Source organism: Malus domestica, chromosome 03, assembly GCF_042453785.1.
Source record: "Malus domestica chromosome 03, GDT2T_hap1".
In the NCBI taxonomy this organism is placed as follows: Eukaryota; Viridiplantae; Streptophyta; class Magnoliopsida; order Rosales; family Rosaceae; genus Malus; species Malus domestica.
Genome location: NC_091663.1, coordinates 19,970,717 through 19,984,725, shown reverse-complemented (window position 1 = coordinate 19,984,725; position 14,009 = coordinate 19,970,717).

The window sequence follows — 14,009 nt, the reverse complement described above, 5'->3', positions numbered from 1 at the left end:
AGGACTACTTTGCATTATCCCAACCATGAGTTCTCATGTGACATGGAATATAAGAACTCTTCGTTGATCACGTTCAGTGAACTCATTCTCTTATTGAGCACCTACGTACTTGTCTTGATGTCACACACACCAATGACTCGAGACTAGTCACTCTCCCTGAGAGAAGACACAATACGTACTGATCTTAACGGACTGTCAATGCCCAATTGGTAATCCTATGATCAGGAACATTTAGGATGTGTCTACGAAAGAATGGTCTCATTAATCTAACTTCATTAGATTGCATTCTCCCAATCACATATTCCTTGGACTTTATCGTTTAAGCATATAACATTTATATGAGACGGCTCAAACAATAATCTTTGCCCTTTATATGTTAAACTAGATTAGTTTAACATTTGAAATGTCCGTAAAGTATCATCATATGATTGGTTTTAGGGCACATTTCCAACAAAAGGAACATTGACCATGGAATTTGACGGGGAAGTTATTGATTTCAATATTTCTGATGCTATGAGATATCTTCATGATGGTCACTCTTGTTTCTCTATTGATGTGATTGACTATTTGGCGTAAGAATTCCTTGATGATTTGAGTGAGGATGCACTTGAAAAGACTCTCACGCAAAGCATTGGACTAAAAAACGAAAGGTTAGCACTTAGGTATGCCCACAGCAACAACAAAGAACACCTTGCCGTGCCTATTCAAGAAGAATTGGTGATGGTTGCTACCCTAGAGTCAAATCCCATTTCGACTAACAAGTTGCTTCCTTCTGTAATCCAGCCACCTTCCCTAGAGTTTAAACCATTGCCTAGCTATTTGAAATATGTGTTTTTGGGAGAACAAGAGACGCTGCCCGTCATCATCTCTTCTTTACTCACTGCACAAGAGGAGGACAAGTTAGTGAGGGTGCTTCGAGAATACAAAACTACCATTGGGTGGACATTGGCCGATATCAAGGGAATTAGCCCTACCACTTGCATGCATCGAATACTCTTGGAAGAAGGAGCCAAACCATCTAGAGAAGCACAACGTCGACTCAATCCACCCATGATGGACGTTGTGAAGAAGGAAATCATCAAGCTACTAGATTGTGGAGTGATTTACCTAATTTCTGATAGCCATTGGGTCTCGCTGGTCCAAGTTGTTCCTAAGAAGTCCGAAGTCACAATGGTAAAAAGCGAAGATAATGAGCTTGTGCCCACCTGAATCCAAACTGGATGGAGAGTTTGTATTGACTATCGGAAGCTCAACGCTACGACAAGAAAATATCACTTCCCGCTGCCCTTTATTGATCAAATGCTGGAAAGGTTAGCCGGTCATTCATTTTATTGTTTTCTTGATGGCTATTCGGGTTATAATCAGATTGTGATAGCTCTCGATGACCAAGAAAAGACTACATTCACATGTCCCTTTGGTACCTTTGCTTATCGATGCATGTTATTTGGGCTATGCAATGCATTAGCCACATTCCAAAGGTGTATGGTAAGTATTTTCTCAGAATTTGTGGAAAATATCATTGAAGTGTTTATGGATGACTTTAGTGTTTTTGGTGACTCATTTGATGCATGCTTGAATAATCTTACTTTGATCTTACAACGATGCATCGAAACTAATCTTGTCTTGAATTGGGAAAAGTGCCATTTTATGGTAAAACAACGTATAGTTTTGGGGCATATCATATCAGAAAAAGGGATTGAGGTTGATAAATCTAAAATAGATTTTGTACGTCACTTACCCTCTCCCACTTCGGTGAGGGAGGTTTGTTCTTTTCTTGGCCATGCAGGATTTTATAGGAGATTCATCAATGATTTCTCAAAAATTGCCCAACCCTTTTGACGTTTACTCCAAAAGGAAGTAACCTTCCAGTTCAATAAGGAGTGTGAGACTGCTTTCAAAACCCTTAAGGACATGTTGACTTCGGCCCCCATCATCATGCCACCAGATTGGAGCCTTCCATTTAAGCTAATGTGTGATGCATCCGACTATGCCATTGGCGCTGTTTTAGGCCAAAGGAGGAACAAACAGCCCCACGTCATCCATTACGCTTCCCGGACCCTAAATGATGCTCAATTGAATTATTTTATCGCTGAGAAAGAACTTCTTGCAGTTGTCTTTGCTTTAGATAAATTTTGTTCATACTTACTTGGCACTAAAGTGATTGTATATTCTGACCATGCAGCGTTGAGATGTCTTCTCACCAAGAAAGAGGCCAAACCAAGGCTGATTCGTTGGATGCTCCTACTTCAAGAGTTCAACATTGAAATAAGAGACAAAAAGGGGAGTGAAAACGTGGTGGCTGACCACCTCAGCCGTTTGGTGCACGAGGAAGACTCCTTACCCATTCTAGAGACATTCCCTGACGAGCAATTGCTGTCCCTAGAGGTAAGTGAGCCCTGGTATGCTGATTTGGTAAATTATTTTGTCACAAAACAAGTTCCTAGAACTCTAGATAAATACAAGCGTGACAAACTAAAAAATGATGCACACTTTTATGTGTGGGATGATCCATATTTGTGGAAGTATTGTCCTGACCAGATTATTCGTAGATGTGTGCACAATTTTGAGTTTAATTCAATTCTTGCATTCTGCCATAGTTATGCATGTGGGGGTCATTTTGGCACCCAAAGGACAGCCCTTAAGGTTTTAGGGAGTGGTTTCTATTAGCCTACATTGTTTAAGGATGCTAGAACATTTTGCAAAACTTGTGATAGATGCCAAAGAACAGGTACAATAGGTGCCAAGGACCAAATGCCGCAAACCCCCATCTTTAATGTGGAGATCTTTGATGTATGAGGTATGGATTTCATGGGACCCTTTACGCCCTCATATGGTTTTACTTATATTTTGCTAGCCGTTAATTATGTGTCGAAATGGGTGGAAGCCAAAGCCACCCGTACTAACGATTCTAGAGTGGTGGCAGATTTTTTCAAGGCTAACATCTTTTCCAGATTTGGCATGCCGAGGGTGTTCATAAGAGATAGAGGCTCCCACTTTTGCAATCGCACAATTGAGGCGCTGTTTAAAAAGTACAATGTGAAGCATCGGGTTTTCACGCCATACCACCCTCAAACAAGTGGCCAAGCCGAAGTCTCGAATAGATAAATCAAGCAAATCTTGGAGAAGACTGTTGGGCTAAACCGGAAGGATTTGAGCTTGCGTTTAGATGATGCACTGTGGGCATATCGCACTGCCTACAAAACACCTCTAAGGATGTCTCCATTTCGACTAATCTACAGCAAGTCGTGTCACCTACCTGTGGAACTGGAGCACAAAGCGCGTTGGGCTGTGAAAACATTTAATTTGGACTTAGATGTTGCTGGAATAAATAGGAAGCTCCAACTGAATGAACTTGAGGAGATACGGAACGAAGCCTATGAGAATGCACTAATTTACAAGGAGAAAACAAAGGCGTTTCATGATAAAATGATTCGGGGAAAACCATTCTCAATTGGACAGAACATGCTATTATTCAATTCCCATCTACGATTGTTCCCTGGTAAGTTACGATCTAAGTGGATTGGGCCATTTGTTGTCACTAATGTTTTTCCCCATGGTGCAGTCCAAGTTAAAAGCTTAAGGAATAGCAACGAATTAAAAGTGAACGGGCATCGTCTGAAGCTATACTATGAGAGTGATGTGGGGCAGATTGTGGAAGAAATCCCACTCAGTGTTGGAAGTATGCCCACAAAGCCACTCATTTGATGTAATAGCTTTTGGAATACTTATTGTATTAAACTATTATATGTTTAATGAAGGGCAAAGCTTATTCTTAATTACTATTTATTGTATCATGTGTTTAAGCAATAAGGGAATCCAAGGAATGTATTTGATCTAAGAGATAAGTGATTTAAGTAAGTTAGATTAACGAGACCTTTCTCTTATGTTCATTCCTAAAACGTTCCTAGCCATAGGATTGCCAATTGGGCATTGACAATCCGCTAAGGTTAGTATGTGTTATGTCAACTCAAGCGTGAGTATGACTAGTCTCAAGTCATTTAGTGTTGGACACTAAGACAAACACATAGGTGCTCGAAAGAGTAATCGAGTACACTGAACAACGATCAAAAGAGAGTTCGAACATACATGTCATGTAAGAACTCGATAGTTGTAATATGCAAAGTAGTCCTTTGACCTGAGGATTCATAGATGTCTAATGGTTAGGTCCTTGATCTTTGATCATGTTAAAGGCATTCCATTGAGAGTGTCCACGGCATTGTTGGGGTCAAGCTATCTAGTCATGTAGGCATATGAATGCACAACAAGGGATCTCTAACCTTCCATGGTGGAAGGAGAATACTCTAAGATATGATTCGGGAGTCTTTGGCCAAAGCATACGAATATGACTTAGGAAGTATGTTCCAAATCATATTAAATTGAATCATATAAAGAAGTATCACATTGGATAGTAGACATGAAACAAACTATCACTCAAACAATGTGATTAAGAGTATTGTATTAGAGAAGAACCATATTGCGTTGTAGTTGTAACTGGATAGGTTCTCCAACCACTTCTACTTAGCTTGGGTAACCATGACATGCTGCTAGGTGTCACTCATGGTTTGTGGAAGCCCTGAAGATTAGCAAACACTAATCTTAATCAAAGGGAGAATTGAAATGTAGTTTCAATTCATAATCGATCGTTAAGAGTAACAATCGCCCACTGCCTCGCTAATTGGAACCTAATGGATCGTACACCGAGTAAGGATGAAAGTGAAGAAATATAAATGAAATGGATATGCAATTAAATGGTTTAATTGAAAATGGTCAAGATTAATTAATTAGTTAATTAATTTTACGAAAGGTTCGTATTGGGCTTTTAAGTTGGTTTTGGGTTTCGGGGCCCAAAAGTGTTTTGGTCCACAAAGCCCATTATGTTTAAGTTGTATGACAACTAAAACAAAATGGGCAATTAGCCCAATAACAAAGACAAGGCCGGCCATAAGGGAGAGTGGATGCAAACTTGAATTAATTACAAGTTTGCCACTCAAATGTGATCTAGTATAAAGTTAACTTTATAGCTATTTTCTCATTAAGGGTTTTCTTGAGGCAAAAGAGGTGAAACACTTTCTCTCTTTTTCAACAAGGAGGCTGGCCACTTAGAGAGGATTTAGCTAGTAATCTTTTCTTCTCTAAGTCATTCATTTCATCTTCACACCTCATCTTTGGTGTGGAGACTTAGAGACACCAAACCTTTGGTGTTTTGGAGATCCTTTCCTCACATCCTCAAGGAGCAAATGAGCATCAAAAAGGAAGATCCAAGGAGCTAGGAAGTGACTTGAAGGCCCTCCACTTGGGTGAATCCCTTGTGTAAACAAGGATGAGCTTCAAGGGTAATGAATCTTTAAATCCTACCTTCTCTTTAATATTGTTAAAGAGTCTCATGGTTCACCATTCACTAGGCTTTGAAAGTCATGGGTTTTAGAATTGTTTTTGAATGCATGCCTACTTTAATGTGTTAATAGTTTGCATATGTGTACAAATATTCTCACATGTTCTTAGCTAGGACAAAAATTTTCCTTCAAGTGGTATCAGAGCCTAGGTCTAGTTTATGGTGAATCCTTTTGGGTTTTGTGATTTTCATGATTTGTGATTTAAATGTTGTAAATGTTACAAGCTTTGTTCTTGCTTTTGAATATAAATTTTGCTTGAAAATTTAGCATCTCAAATGTTGTAGATGTAGTTCATTAAAGCAAAAGCATTAATATTGGAACTAAAATTTGGTGCCATGTATGTTGGGAAATTCGGCCAAACCAAAGGGAGGATTTTTTTGGGTTCATGTTTGTCTTGTTAAAATGGTTTTAAAGTGACTTTTGGAACCCCTAAGTACCCTAGTGAAGGATGATTTTGTGAAAACATGTTCATTTGAATAACATCTATAGCATGCATTTAACAATTAAAAGGCGGAATCATGCTTGCATGCATTCAAAAACAAAACATTACCCATGAAATTCAAAGCCTAGTAGATTGGTGAACCAAGACTCAACTCAAATCAAAGTGAGTTGAGAAATTTATACCTTTGTAGATTCCTCTTTGCATAAGCAAAGGCTAATCACCCAAGGATAGGGCCTTCATTCCTTGCTTCTTAGATCCATGGATTTGGATGGAAGAATATGGTTCTCCAAGTTCCCAAAATTGAGAACCTCTAAGTGTCTACACCAAGGTTGGATTGGAGAAGAAATGAGTGACCTTGGAGGAGTGGGATTGCTAGCTAATCCCTCCAAGGGGGCCGGCCTCCTAGAGAGAAAAGGAGAGACATGTTCTCTCCAATTTTTCTCCAAAAGAACCCTTTTATGAATTTTAGGCTATAAAGTTCTTTATATAGTCACTTCTTTAAATGACTTAAGAACCAAAAACCCTAATTCAACACACATGGCCGGCCACATAAGGGATTTGGGCTTTTGGGCCTTTGTGAATCTTTATTCATTAAATTGTCATACAACTTAAGTCAATGGGCTTGACGTTCGAAGCCCATTGGGCCTTAAGGTCCAAAACTATCCCGAGGTCTTTAACGAACTTATTCGTTTGATTAATTAACATATTAATTAATCCTTGCCATAAATAATTAAACCATTTAATTATTCTTACTCATCTCCATTGTTTCTTCAATCTCCACCTTACACGATGTACGATCCATTAGGTTCCTTTTAGCGAGGCAGTGGGCGATTAAAACTCTTTTAAATCGATTATGAATTGAAACTTACTTTCAATTCTCCTTTTAGTGTTTATACACGTTTAGGGCTTCCACAAACCAAGAGTGACACCTAGCAGCATATCATGGTTACCCAAGCTAATCAAAATAGGTAGAGAACCTATTCAGTTTAGGATTACAAATGCAATACGGTCTTTCTCTAATACAATACTCTTGACCACATTGTTTGGTTTGATAGTTTATTCATGTCTACTATCCAATGTGATTCGTGTGCTTATATGATTACCTTGAATGTGATTTGGAACGACTTTCCTAAATCTCATTCATACTCTGGCCAGAGATTCTAAATCATATCATAGAGTATTCTCCCCCAAACGGTTTGAAGGTTAGAGATCCCTTATTGCGCATTCACTTGCCTCCATAGCTAAGTGGCTTAACCCCAACTATGCCGTGGACACCCTCCTTTTGGAGTGACTTTTGACATAATCAAAGATCAAGGACTTAACCACAAGACAACTATGATGCCTCAGGTCAAAGGACTACTTTGCATTATCCCAACCATGAGTTCTCATGTGACATGAATATGAGAACTCTTCGTTGATCGTGTTCAGTGAACTCATTCTCTATTGAGCACCTACGTACTTGTCTTGATGTCACACACACCAATGACTCGAGACTAGTCACTCTCCCTGAGAGAATACACAGCACGTATTGATCTTAACGGACTGTCAATGCCCAATTGGCAATCCTTTGATCAGGAACGTTTAGGATGTGTCTACGAAAGAATGGTCTCATGAATCTAACTTCTTTAGATCGCATTCTCCCAATCACATATTCCTTGGACTTATCGTTTAAGCATATAACATTTATATGAGATGGCTCAAACAATAATCTTTGCCCTTGATATTAAACTAGATTAGTTTAACATGTGAAATGTCCGTAAAGTATCATCATATGATTGGTTTTAGGGCACATTTCCAACAATCTCCCACTTGCACTAGAGCCAATCAGCTTGGTCATCAGTGATGATACCTCTTATGTAGTCATTTCATAAATGGCTGAATAGTAGGCCTAGACAATGGATATCTATATGTTATCCATAGAAGCAACCTTGAGAATAACGACGTCACCATTATACATGATTCTCAATCATGTGGTTCAGTCTCTCATTTGAGTTCGGACCTTGATGAGACCTTGATTCCCTGGCTTGAGCTATCGCCCCATTAGTGTCATAGTGTCAGTACACTAGATACACTTTTTGGTTGGAACCGAATAGAGAGTTCATAAATGAACTTTCCCATCCAAACAACATTGTTGTAAGCTTCTATATGGCAATATATTTTGCATTCATAATGGAACACACTAAAGTCATTACTTTTAATGTTTCCATCCAAATATCTCTTTAGTCATAATAAAGAGATATCTGATTATCTCTTCGTTCATAATGAAGAAACATCCAATGGTGGATTAGATTCATAATCTAATACATTTACGCTTCCTTTACATTACTCTAATTCTTCCTCATTCTTTGAGGAATCTATCCTTTAGTATTTCTTAAATACTTAAGGACTCACTTGACAGTTGCCATGGTTCTGATCCTGGGCTTGCACTGATATCGTCTTGTACCGTTCTAGGTACAACTCATATCAATGTTTTTCATACAATATGAAATACATAAATCCCCTTTATGCGTATGCATAAAGGATTCTATTTACGCATTATTTATTTGGGAGTCAAAGAGTACGTTCTCTTTGAGAAGAGCAACTTCTTAGTCTCACTAGAGTTGTCCTTCTAATTGAAGTTTATCATCATATGAGAAACTTCCTAGCATCTATTGTCTATTATTAGGGATTGATATAATCCAATTATATCATGAAATATATCATTATAGATTTCCATCCCATGTATATAGACTATATCTCCCATATACAATCTATCTTCATATAATGTTTTAAAGTCATAACTTTAACGAAGAAGTATTCTTTTCATTTCCAAAATTAATATATCAAATATATATTTAAATTCAGGAATATGATTAACTCCCACTAATCTTTTGTAAACCTAGTAAACAAAAGATTCATTTACATCTTTATGAGAAATTAAACAATTTGAACTTTCTCTCATAAGATGCATATAGCTCCCACTAGCTTGCTAAGATTCATGATGGATGGATCTCTACAACTTACATGTCTTGTGATTTATAGTTTTAGACATATATTATCAAGACTATCTTAATAATGGTTTCGGAAACCCATATTATGTCCAAACATTGAATCACCATTTAGTTGTAGCTAGCTATCTTCGAATTAATTGAAACCAAGACTACGTCAAAAATGGTTTCTTCAAAGTCAACCATCCTTTTGATTGTAGTTACCTTAAGCTACCAATTAGCTTATGAAGGTTTCATTATTTCGGGTCAAATGGTATTTTACCATTTCCTTGAGTATATATCATATATACACTCAATGTAGTCATAAGGATTTTCATTCTTATTTCTTTCGAATTAAGAGGTGTAACTCTATGACATAGTCATAAAGTTCAAACCATTCAACTGAGACGGTTTATAAATCCTTCTCGACTACCTTGGAGCTTGTGGTATAGGAACTAGGTTGTTATATTTGTTGATCACTATCTTGTTTCTTAAAGAACCATTCTTTGAGTTCTATCCCTCGTTCATTTGCTCTTAGGCAAATCACATTGTAGGATTACAATGAACTACCCAACAAAACAACATTTGTTAGTTGGTTTATCGAAGCGATATCCAAAAGTTAATTTAAGGATATCACACAAGATTGTTATCAAACAAATATTGCTTATTAGCTCACAACCCCAAATCTTAACATGCTTGAGATTTGTCTTTCTTTCCAACTACATCTTATGGAGTCATGAAAAATTTCGAAGATCTTCTAATTGACAACCATATTGTTTTTAGAAGTATATATCCTATATATGGGTAATAGATAACATCTAACGAACTAAATCTTATTCGAGTTCGTTCTTCTCCTTAATGGAGAAATTTATTATCTTATGATGCTTCTTTCCTTGATATCTTTCAAGGAGACTCATCTAAAGTGTTTCTTTTCCTTGGATCAAATCTAAGAAGGTAAATACTTTAGACGTCTTACTCATCAACTTACATTTCTTGAATTCTTTGAAACCTTTTGCAAAGTATTCAGATTTGTGTTTATTCAAAATAAACTATAGTCCAACCGAGAGTGATCTTCGGTGAATGTCATATAACATGAGTAGTATTTGTTGGAAATGTGCCCTAAAGCCAATCATATGATGATACTTTACGGACATTTTACATGTTAAACTAATCTAGTTTAACAATAAAGGGCAAAGATTATTGTTTGAGCCATCTCATATAAATGTTATATGCTTAAACGATAAAGTCCAAGGAATATGTGATTGGGAGAATGCAATCTAATGAAGTTAGATTCATGAGACCATTCTTTCGTAGACACATCCTAAATGTTCCTGATCATAGGATTGTCAATTGGGCATTGACAGTCCGTCAAGATCGGTACGTGCTATGTCTTCTCTCAGGGAGAGTGACTAGTCTCGAGTCATTGGTGTGTGTGACATCAAGACAAGTACGTAGGTGCTCAGTAGAGAATGAGTTCACTGAACGTGATCAACGAAGAGTTCTCATACTCATGTCACATGAGAACTCATGTTTGGGATAATGCAAATTAGTCCTTTGACCTGAGGCATCACAGTTGTCTTGTGGTTAAGTCCTTGATCTTTGATTATGTCAAAGTCACCCCATCGGGGTGTCCACGGCATCGTTGGGGTTAAGCCACTTAGCCATGGAGGCAAGTGAATGCGCAACAAGGGATCTCTAACCTTCAAACTGTTTGAGGGAGAATACTCTATGATATGATTTAGAATCTCTGGCCAGAGTATGAATGAGATTTGGGAATGCGTTCCGAATCACATTCAAGGAAATCATATAAGCACACAAATCACATTGGATAGTAGACATGAATAAATAAACTATCAAACCAAACAATGTGGTCAAGAGTATTGTATTAGAGAAAGACCGTACTGCATTTGTAATCCCAAACTGAATAGGTTTTCTCTACCTCTTCTGATTAGCTTGGGTAACCATGATATGCTGCAAGGTGTCACTCATGGTTTGTGGAAGCCCTAAACGTGTATAATCACTAAAGGGAGAATTGAAAGTAAGTTTCAATTCACAATCGATTTGAAATGGTTTTAATCGCCCACTGCCTCGCTAAAAGGAACCTAATGGATCGCACACCATAAGAGGTGGAGATTGGAGATTAAACGGAGATGAGTAAGAATGATTAAATGGTTTAATCATTTATTTATGGCAAGGATTAATTAATATGTTAATTAATCAAACGAATAAGTTCGTTAAAAGACCTCGAGATAGTTTTGGACGTTTAGGCCCAATGGGCTTCGAACGTCAAGCCCATTGACTTAGGTTGTATGACAACTTAATGAATAAAGATTCACAAGGGCATAATAGCCCAATAATATCCCAATGGCCGGCCATGATGTTTAGGGTAGTGAACTTGGACTTATTTACAAGTTTGCCACTCAAATGAATAAAGGTATAAATATGACTTTATAGCTAAAATTCATTAAGGGTTTGTTTTGGAGAAAATTGGTGAGAACTTGTCTCTCCATTTCTCTCTAAAGAGGCCGGCCCCTTGGGGGGTGCATCTTGTAATCCCACTACTCCAAGGTCACTCATTTCTTCTCCAATCTCTCCTTGGTGAAGAGACTTAGAGGTTCTCAATTTTGGGAACTTGGAGAAACCTATTCTTCCATCCAAATCCATAGATTTAAGATGCAAGGAATGAAGGCCCTCTCTTTGGGTGATTAGCCTTTGCTTATGCAAAGAGGAATCTACAAAGGTATAAATTTCAACTCACTTTGTTTTGAGTTGAGTTTTGGTTCACCAATCTACTAGGCTTTGAATTTCATGGTTAATGTTTTGTTTTTAAGTGCATGCTAGCATGATTCCGCCTTTAATTGTTAATTGCATGCTTATTGATGTTGCTTAAATGAACATGTTTTCACAAAATCATCCTTCAAGTGGTATCAGAGCCTAGGTCTAGTAGTTGGTGAATCCTTTTGGGTTTTGTAGTTCATAGTTTGTGATTTAAAAGTTGTAATATGTTACAAGCTTTATTCTTGTTTTTTGAATGTAAATTTTGCTAGAAAATTTGCCATCTCAAATGTTGTAGATGTAGTTCATATGAGCATGAATATTGGAGCTAAAATTTGGTGCCATGACTTTGGGAATTTTCGGCCAAATACAAAGGGTGGATTTTTGGGTTCTTGTTTGACTTGTTAAAAGTGTTTTCAAGTGACTTTTGGAACCCCTATGTACCCTAGTTTGGTTAGATGTTATTTCCCTAAAGTTTGAATGGTTTTGGGATGTTTTTGGGTGGAAAAAGTTCATGGAAAAATTTTGGGTTTTTCATGAATGTTCTTCATTGTTCTTGACATTTTTGCCAAGAACAAAAAGGTTTGTGTTTTGATCCAAAGTTTTGAATTATTTCATAAAGTTTATGTTTTATGCATTTTCAAATGTTTAAATGTTTTAGATATTTGTTTAAATGGCAATAGAAATAATGGTGGGTGTGAAAGGATTAAAACCCTTTCACACACACCACTTGTGCACTTGCATGCTTTATGTCAAACTACAAATCAACACACACATCACTCCATTTCTTCTTCCAAAACCGGCCCTCCCTCAAGTGGGAGTACTTTTGGGGCTTTTATGCATTACATAAAGTTTTGATACTTTTGTGTATTTGCACTTTGGCCCAAAAGTTTACATTTTTACGTTTAGGTCCAAAAACGCTAAAGGACAAATTGTATTGCTCCTTTAATGAAGTTTTTGCATTGATTAAATTTTGGGTTCTATTGTAATTACATGAAGTAGTGGACTTTTGTGTCTTTACAAAGTGACCCCAAAAGTTTTGCAATATAGCCCAAAAGTTGAGGTTAATTGCTTTATGACCCAAATAAGTTGTGGTTATTGCATGATGGCCCAAATTAGATTGAGAACAAAATTGTTTTGTCTCTTTAAATGAGAATTGGATTTTCATTTTGTTTAGCTCCATTTAAATCAATTTTATGGATACAAAAACCAAATGAAAATGTTGCATTCAATTTAATTAGTTAAAGTGTTAATTAATTAAAGGGTGATTATGAACCTAAGCCTAATATAATTGAGCTATGTGATAGGCCGTTTCAAATTTGTTTGAACCATGGGAATGTGTAGATTAGATTTTGGTTGTAATTTGATTTGATCAAATGTTGTAAAAGGGCTTAAGCTCTTCTTTACTTTAAAGTAATTTGTTATATGCAAATGTTGTAATGAGCATAAGCTCACCTTTACTTTGAAGTACTTCTTTCTTGCTTTATTTGATATGCATGAAAATGAAGTAGTTGGGTCCAACGCCCCTAAGACAACACGCCTTAATGTGATTAAACGCGTAACTAAAATCAATCACCATCCCTAGACCGAGATTCAACACAAGGCTCGTGTTGAATCTAAATAAAGGTTCATAATCATCCTAAGGCCCTAAGGCAACTATATAGTCCATCAAATGAATGCAAAGGTTGTGTTAGTAGTATCATATACTCTTGCTTTAAAAACCGTTTTATAAGCATAGTGGGAGTATTATATACAACTAAAAACAATCATATGGACCAATAGTTGTAATAGGACCAAAATAGTTTTAATAGAGATTAAAATGTATGTTTATATGTGATGAGACCTAAAACCCTCAACCAAACCATTATTAAGTTGATAAGCGTGAGAGTGCTTAGAACACTCTTTCGTAGGCCTTCCACCGTGGTGGGATCCAATCGTTTATGACTTGTACACCGGCTTCACCCTATCATGGGGGAGTACAAAGTGCATGCTTATACTCAGGAGGAATCCATAAACATATGATGAGGTTGATGTAGGCAACGAGGATGGCCAATATCATATCATTGTGAGGCTATTCTTGAACCCCTTCATGAACTAAGCATGGTGGGAATGACTTAACTAAGTGCAATGGAGCCAATATCATATCATTGTGAGGTAACATTCTCTAGAGGCCAAATAAGATGGGTACTTGCATTAGTTGCAAATGAGTAAGCGTACTCTCTCATTATTATTAATGCTAGCCAATATCATATCATTGTGAGGTGGGCTTGGTAATAGTGAGTCTCCCATAACCTACTAAGAGTTTCATCCAAAACTCTCGAATTCCAATGAGGGATATGGAATTTGCCAAAAATAGTAGGTGGTGCTATTTGATTTAAAGACCCGAATCAAATGGCTTAAAATCAATCAATTTATATTCGTTATGTATTTGTT